This window comes from Lissotriton helveticus (assembly GCF_964261635.1).
Source record: "Lissotriton helveticus chromosome 1_1 unlocalized genomic scaffold, aLisHel1.1 SUPER_1_unloc_74, whole genome shotgun sequence".
In the NCBI taxonomy this organism is placed as follows: Eukaryota; Metazoa; Chordata; class Amphibia; order Caudata; family Salamandridae; genus Lissotriton; species Lissotriton helveticus.
In genome coordinates, this window is record NW_027611719.1 from 378,638 (window position 1) to 386,990 (window position 8,353).

Genomic DNA, 8,353 nt, shown 5'->3' on the forward strand with positions numbered 1-8,353 from the left:
GCCCTTGGTTCCCTGATTCCAAAGTCAGGAGCTCCGCCCTCTAGGCATATCTCCTCCCCTACATATGCACTTTGCTGTTTCTTGCATGATCTACAAAGTTGTCGGGTTCGTGACTGCCATTAGAAGCCCTTATATTCACTGGTCAAGTCAAATTTGAGTTACTGTTTTAATAATGTGACAATAACAAAATCACATCTCATAAACCTATCAAATGCATGAGTTCAAAATCTTCCATGTGCCTCTGCAGACTGATGCCACCTCACCTCGATACTAGTGGAACTGGCGGCATGCGTGACCGCTGCAAGCTCCAAACCCTGTGACCTGCTGCAACCCCCAGAGATGCTTTTCCTCCTCCGCCGCTTCCAAAAGCGTGAGAGACCATTTGTTCACGCTGCTTGACTTTTAAAGCTGAAGCTAGCACTCAAGAGTTGTCTCTTGCTGTATGGAAGCAGTGATTTAAATGGTGACGTGTGCTCTTAGTAAAACCGTGTGAGCGCTATGGGAAAGTATGGTGCACATGCTCGCGCACATACAGGGAACACTGGTCATGTCCATCTCTGCTGAAGAGAGTTCCTAGGTCAATTGCAACACTTTAGGGCCCAGGGGAGGGGTGGGTTGGGTGAAAGCGTGAGGGGTGTCAGGACTCCCTAGTCCAGCAATCTAAACTGAAGGTGTTTTTTAAAAGCCAGTTCACATTTTTGCCTCCGTGGTCCAGGTGCATGTTTTTAATAAAAATATCCAAGAACAGTCAGAATGATAAGGCTTATATTAGATTATATGATATGTGCCCAGGGTTCAGATCTTGAAAATGCCATTACCATGATAAAATGAAGAATGTTTAACATGCTGTGTATTTATGTCCTGTACGCCGGGTTTTGAATTGAATTGGATGTAACCAGTGCTCTTTTAAAACATTTTTTTTATACATTTTATGTTTTTTCTTGGTGAACCTTATAATGGTTGAGAAATGGTGAAGGTCTGTGGAGTTCAAAGGTCCTCTCTCACCTTTCTTTGTGAGACTAAGGGGCCCAATAGGATCACAGGCGATCCGCCCGTGATCCAACCCCACCCGCCACCCATTTTCCCCGCCACATTACTATGGCGGGGGGACCGTGGCAGATGGAAAGACCATCCGCCGCTTTTCCGCCCGGTCAACTCGTTGTGAAGGGTTTAATATGGTGGCGGTGTCTGTTAGACACCGCCATCCATATTATGATGGGTGCGGAAAGGCATGCAGGAATTGGGCTGCGGGGGCCCGTTGCCGGCCCCCAGGTACTCTAGGGGGGTAGAGGGTGCACATGGGGGTACCTATGGTACCCCCCAGCAGTCCATGCACAACATGGCAGGAACCGCACAGTGCCTGCCATGTTGTGCATGGAAGTGCCCAACGTGCCTTCCTGGCATTGTGGCGGACGGTGCTGAGTGCACCGCCCGCAACAATGACAGAAATGCAGGATGCGTCCGCCACTGTGGCAGGTGCATCCTAATTGCCCCACGGGACCCCTGCCCTTATGGCGGGCGGTCCCGTTTCCCGATAGGATGACCGCCCGTCATCCTAATGACCCCCTAAGTGTGAATCCAAGTGCAATACCCTGGCACCATTAAGCGTTATTTTGTTGTCATTAATGGCCCAGGGCGTAAAGCAGGCAATTCCCCCCTTTGGGTCACACAATGGAGGGAGGTTGTGTTAGGGAGGGATACTCGAAGAAAGGAGCAGTGGATATTATAGAGACGAGGCTAATAGGTTAATATAGTGCATGCGTTCTCATCTTTTTTCAGTTTTATTTCTCACCCTCTTTACCTGTTTACAATATGGCAGGGCAACATCAAAAGGGGTGTTTTTAGAAAAATTGACTGTAGGTATTGTGCACTAAGACAAGTTATGGGATGTTTTCTGATGAGTATCTTCGTAGGCTTTTAGGATTGTATAATGAAAGATGCAATTACTTATGATAGCAACATGCAATGCAAATGGTATATTGCATTAGGAGAAATATGGCTTAATTATGGATTGTTGACTTAAATGAATGGGATGTTTTAAGAGGAAAACACAATTAAAATGGAGCACTCCAAAATTAATGAGGCCTAGGAAGTTCTCTCTCAATATCAGTTGGCAAATAGGAGAATTGAAGAGAGGTGAAAGGGGCGGATGGGTCTTACTAAAGTCTCAGTGGGGGGGTTCCTCTTAAGTTTTGTTAATTACCATGGGCCGATTGAGAATGAGGCCGAGGCTCTCTGTCGATGCAGTGAGGCTCCGATTAATGCCGCGGGTCTTGTCATTTTTGGCAAGGATTTTAATTTCATGCAAACCATAAAGTTAGATACTCCAAAAAAGCAGAAGAGACAATTAAAACCCAAAACTGCAGCACTACTGCTCCGGTTTCAGCAAGATTATGCCTTGATTGACCCAAGGTGGTTAGATAATCCTGATATGTGAGAATATACATGCTTTTCAAAAACAGTTCATTAATGCATCTCAAAAAGAAATTTTTGTTTTTATTCTGTGAGCTTTGAGAAGAGGGATAACTTGTATTTTGTACAACTCCATTTCAGATCACTTAATAGTATTGTTGGTGGTAGAGACAGATGTTTATACTAGGCATACGCCTGGATGGGGATTTGATAAGCTTCGCCCTTTAGACCAAACCTGCAAAATAGAAACTAGATTATTAATTATTTTTCTCAAATCTACACTATTTCGGTACAAATTATTTCAGTGTGGGAGGCCTTTAAGGCAAGTTTTAGGGGATGGGAAATTATTTATAACTAATGGGAATATAAAGATTGTTTGAGGGCAGTTCCGGAATTATAAATGGCAGCGGACTCTGCAGTAAAACAACCTAGCGAGTAAGGTGCAAAAGAAGATGAAAACAGACTGCCCGCAGGACTCCAGACCCTTAGGACCCTTTTTAATAGAAGAAAAAAGCAACAAAAAGACCTTTCAACGGAAAATATATGAGGAGAGTCAGCAGATAGTTAACTCCATGCGTGCGGCGCATTTTCCCGCTGTGCGCTGACTTTTTGAAAAACCCGCGGTTCATGACGAGCTCAGCTTGTCATGAGCGTACGAGAGGCGTACCTCCTAACGAGCTGAGCTCGTCATGAGCGTCGAAGGGGTTAAACGGATTGCTTGGTCTTCCAAAAAAAGAGCCAATATGGAATCCATACACATGATTGTGAATCCCGAGCCATGGAAATTATATTAGATGCCAGGTCATATCCCTCAGCGAAATACAAAGCAATTTCTTAGCTCCATTGATCTACCTAAAAACTGAACTATGTATGTCTAATCAGGATAATGGAATACCAGATCGTGAGTCTCAAAGTCAACAGCAATTTTACTTGTCTTTTACCATGCATGTTCAGTCGTGTATCATTGTGATTAGATTTCGTCTTTGCACATTGCACCTTCTTGTGGCTCTCCCTAAACAGGCAGGTTGGTGTGAGAGCCTAACCCCCTGTCTATGTAATAATTTAGCCCATCAGAGTACAATGCACTTTATGTTGTTTTGCACACTTTATAAAGACCCAAGGGCACATTTATCAAGCCGGTTTTAAAGGAAATTCGTCCCTGCTCTTATCAGGAGGGTTTTAATTTTTTGCGGTCCCTATCTACTGCTGCTATTTGCAGCTCTGTGCTTAACTTCATCAGAATTGCTTTTTTAATCAGGAAACGCTATGAATCCTAAAATGAATTTAAGTTTTTAGAGATTTTAGGGGTTTTTATTATTTTATATTTTGTATACAGGTGTAGAACTGTAGGAGCTTCTTTTCCCTTTGCACAAAAATGTTCCTAAGTATGTTTTATCTCATTGTATGTAAACTTTTATGATTCGATTGAATCAAATAAAGTTATTTGAACTGAACTGAATTAACTTTGTGAAAAAGGATAAGCCACCTCAAAATGTGAATTGCTATTGATCAAGTTGTTTGTTGAACTCTGATTACAAACTGTTTACAAAAGTTTTATAGACGCAAATGATAAATGAAAAGTCAAAACATTAAATAAATACAATAATTGAACCGCTGCTCTACATCATTTTAGGAACGCAGATAAAGAAGCCGAACACCTCCTTGAACAATGTGTGATGTATGGATCAACATTCTGATGTGTGCCCGGCTGCTTTGGGTCTTATTAATCCATCTCTTATTGGACGAGATAATCTTGTTTTGACAAAATCTTGACCATAAGCATAAACCTACAGGTGTAACTAATATGCGAATGCTACACAAGCTGCCTTCCTTTACTAAGTTACTGTACGAATCCTTGTAAATCCCCCCTTTTTCTTAGCCTCTTCCGTGCGCCGGACAGCTCCCGGCCGTTTGACGTCACTGTGGCCATGTGCGTCGGAGATTTGTGCATGCGTAGAATTTGCCCGCACAGCAGGAAAATGTATGCCGCATCAAAGCGGCTAAATAAATTAGATGTGACATGTTTAACGGAATGTTTATTTAAATATCTATGTATGGTGAAATTGTCCTTGATAAGTTTAAAAGATGGTAAAGAAGAGATGGTTTTTAGAACAAGTTAAATATTGTGTATTCACATTCCATTCCATTTGCATTTATTAAATTTAAATCTCTTTTCATCCAACAGAAAACAAGCCATGAATGCAAGAAATGATTATGAATAATGAAGATAATGCTGTAAAACTGCAAAAACAGAAATGATAAGCTCCAGTTTTAAGGAAAACATCAGTGGAGCCAGGGACAGACGAACATGCACATAAAGTGTTGAATCCTGAAAGAAGCCAATTCAGTGACTGTAAGAGTCTGAGCTGTGCACTTCCGTGCCACAAGACGAAGACATTATGTCTAGAAAATGATGGCAACAATGCTGAGAAACCACCTACTTTGTAAACTGGCGCACCATTTCAGCTTTCGTCTTGTGATCAGTATGATGTGCTTAAAGGAGTGTTTTTTTTGTCCTAAAATGATAACAGAACATCATTCAGTGCTCTAGGTGTATTGGAAACTCTTTCTGGCCAAACCACAACAAGAAAAAAAGCACAACGGAGTACTGTCCCAGTTTGCGGCGACCAGAAGGAAGATAAATATTTATGCGCCAGTAGGAAAAACCTTTATCTAATCTAAAGACACAATCACCCGCAAGGAAACTTTACACATGTTATGAGTGTAGCAAGTATTTAGTGATCATTTTATTTTTTAATCAGAGAGAAGACATGAAAAATAAGACGCACATAAGGGGAATGTAAGGATAGTACAAGGGCCTTATCAAGCATGTCGTCCCATCAGGAAACACAATCATGTGATGTAGACAAATACATACCTGACCCACAGACACTTACCAAGAAAGAAGAGTCATATGCAAGCAGTGAGAGCTTTAGTTTGTCATCCCTTCTACAGTGCCACGAGGAAACGTACACAGGAGAAAAATCATTCAAATGCACTAAGTGTATGAAGAGCTTTATTTGATTATCAGACCTACAAAGGCATCAGCGAACACACACAGGGAAAAAACCTTACCATTGCAATGAATGTGGCAGTAGTTTTAGTGAAGCCTCAAACCTAAGGATGCATTGGAGAACTCACACCGGGGAAAAGCCATTCAAGTGCAATGAATGTGACAAATGCTTTACTCGATTATCCGGCCTAAAAAGCCATCAGCGAACTCACACAGGGGAAAAACCATACCAATGCAATGAATGTGGACGTAGTTTTAGTAACTCCTCAACCCTAAGAATTCATCAGAGAATGCACACAGGGGAAAAGCCATTCAAGTGCAGTGAATGTGGGAAGAACTTTTCTGAATCGGCATACCTAAAAAGGCATCATATAACACATACGGGGGAAAAACCGTATGATTGCATTGAATGTGGAAGTAGTTTTAGGGATTCCTCAAAGCTAAGGATTCATCAGAGAATTCACACAGGGGAAAAGCCATTCACATGCAGTGAATGTGAAAAGTCATTTAATCAGTTATCACACCTACAAAGACATCAGCAAACACACAGAGGTGAAAAGCCATTCAACTGCAGTGAATGCGGGAAGCTCTTTAGTCAGTTATCACCACTCCAAAGACATCAGCAAAGACTTGCAGGAGAAAAACCATACCAATGCAATGAATGTGGAAGTAGTTTTACTGCTTCCTCAAATCTCCGGATCCATCAGCGAACACACACAGGGGAAAAGCCATTCAAGTGCAGTGAATGCTTGAAGAGCTTTAGGCAAATCTCAAACCTACAAAGACATCAGAGAACACATACAGGGGAAAAACCCTACAAGTGCAGTGAATGTGGGAAGAGCTTTCGTGAATCAGCAAACCTAAAAAAGCATCATAGAACACACACAAGGGAAAAACTGCACCATTGTAGTGAACGTGGAAATTGTTTTAGTGAATCATTATCATTAGGGATTCCTCCGGAAACACGCGCTGGAGAAAACCTATTCAAGAATAATGAATGTGGGAAGAATTTTAGATCTTTATCGAGCCTGAAACAGCCTCAGACAACACGCATTCGGAAAAAGACATATCGTTGCAATGAATGTGGATGTCGTTTTAGGGACTTGTCAGCATTAAGGAGTCATTGGCGAACACACACAGGGGAAAAACCATTCAAGTGTAGTGAATGCGGGAAGAGCTTCAGTCAGTCCTCAATCCTATACAGACACCAGCGAATGCACACAGGAGAAAAATCATTTGAGTGCAGTGAATGTGGGAAAAGTTTTAGTCAATCAGGACACTTAAAACGACATCAGCGAACACACACCGGGGAAAAAACATTCAAACGCAGTGAATATGTGAAGAGCTTTTGTCAATTATCAACACTACAAAGACATCTGCAAACACACTCAGAGGAAGGGGGCGTGGTCAAGATGGCATCTGAGTAAGTTGCAACAAACTGATCTCCGTGAGCCCAGTCCATCGCCATCCATCCTCCAAGGATCCTTCCCACTTACCTCACCCTTGAAGCCTGTTGTGTTGTGGTGCGGGCTCGCAGCTTGCCCTAAGATTTGGCCCACCCAGAAAGCAGCCTGTATACTCTGACCAAGGCACGGCCTCGGGTGTGGGCAGAGCCTACATCTCAACTAGGCTTTCTCCGCTTTGACTAAGAGGAGCTTGAGCGGTGATTTGGACCTGCCCTTGCCATGTCAGGCGTGGTCCGAGCTGTGGGGCCCTCCTGCTGCTGGGCTACAATTGAGGATCATCTGCACTGCCTGACTTGAGCAACTCTGATGCACGAGCCAGAAGGAATCAGCTGAGCTGCTGCCGGCATTGTGTGTGTGGCACCCCCAATGACTGCACCCTCCCAGCTTAGACGCGCTGGACGAAGCCTTGCAGACGACCCCTACTTCCAGTCTTCATTGCCTGCACGATTGGGGCCCCGAGCAGAGAGCGGCGATCATGAAAGGGCTCACTCCTCTCCCTTGTGACTCTGATGGGCTGCCGCAATTCTGCGAACATAACGTGTTGCACCATGTTGTTTCCTACCACGGAGGAGTCCTATGTGGGGGGTCCCCCCTCCACTTAAGCTGTGGTAGAATTCTCGCTCCGCTACATGTTTTGTATGGGCCGGTTGTGTGGCCAATAAGTCTGATCTGGGGAGAGTGGACCTGGCTTTAGGGCCAGGACATTGTGTCACCATCCAGAGATATGGGAAAACCTGGGGTCTGGCAGGCGCAGAGATGTTGGCGACCTCAGGGCAGAGACAGGAGGGCAGGCCCCACAGAGGAACAAGCGGCCAGGTAGAGGGCTCAGGCTGTTGCCACAACTGAAAAATACAACACATTCCCTCCCCCCACCCTCGGTCGGGGCTGAAGGACTAGACCTTGCAGCATTGTTTACGGACTTTGATCTGATGGACGCTCTGCTGCGGAGAGGCCCAGACTTCACACCCATGTCAGCTGATGCTCTGGTATGAGCCACCTCAACGGGTTGCTACGTCTGCTGAGCGAATTGCACCAGGAGGTTGCCCTCGCTTAGTTGGGGCCATACTAGTAGGCTGTACTTTATACGTATTTTACTAAAGATCATAAGCGGGGGGGCCCCAGAGCCGGCAGTGGACTGGACACATGGGTCCTCTTCATTTTTGGGTCATTTCTACCACATCAGCGTATTGCCCATTGGTGTAGTGGCTTGGGAAAGGAAGTTGCAGTATTGATTTTGCATTTTTTGCTTTTTATGTATTCATGTTTTCTTAATGGTAAGCATTGATGTGGGGCTGGAGGGGCCCATGCTGTGGGTGGGGTGGGCATGGGTTCCGTTCTTGTTACATTAATCATGCAGGTCAGTAATCACTTTGCCGGGAATGTCATAGGCATATCCATCTATGTTAAGAGGTATCGCATTTATTAATACCTGAGGAGGCGCAGTGTACACATAGCCTGCTTT

The 8,353-nt window shown here is 44.1% G+C and overlaps 1 pseudogene; it reads left to right on the forward strand.

Annotated features, from left to right (window-relative positions):
• The first annotated feature begins 4,922 nt into the window (after positions 1-4,922).
• On the forward strand, positions 4,923-6,875 carry LOC144806449 (uncharacterized; annotated as a pseudogene).
• Positions 6,876-8,353: the final 1,478 nt, after the last annotated feature.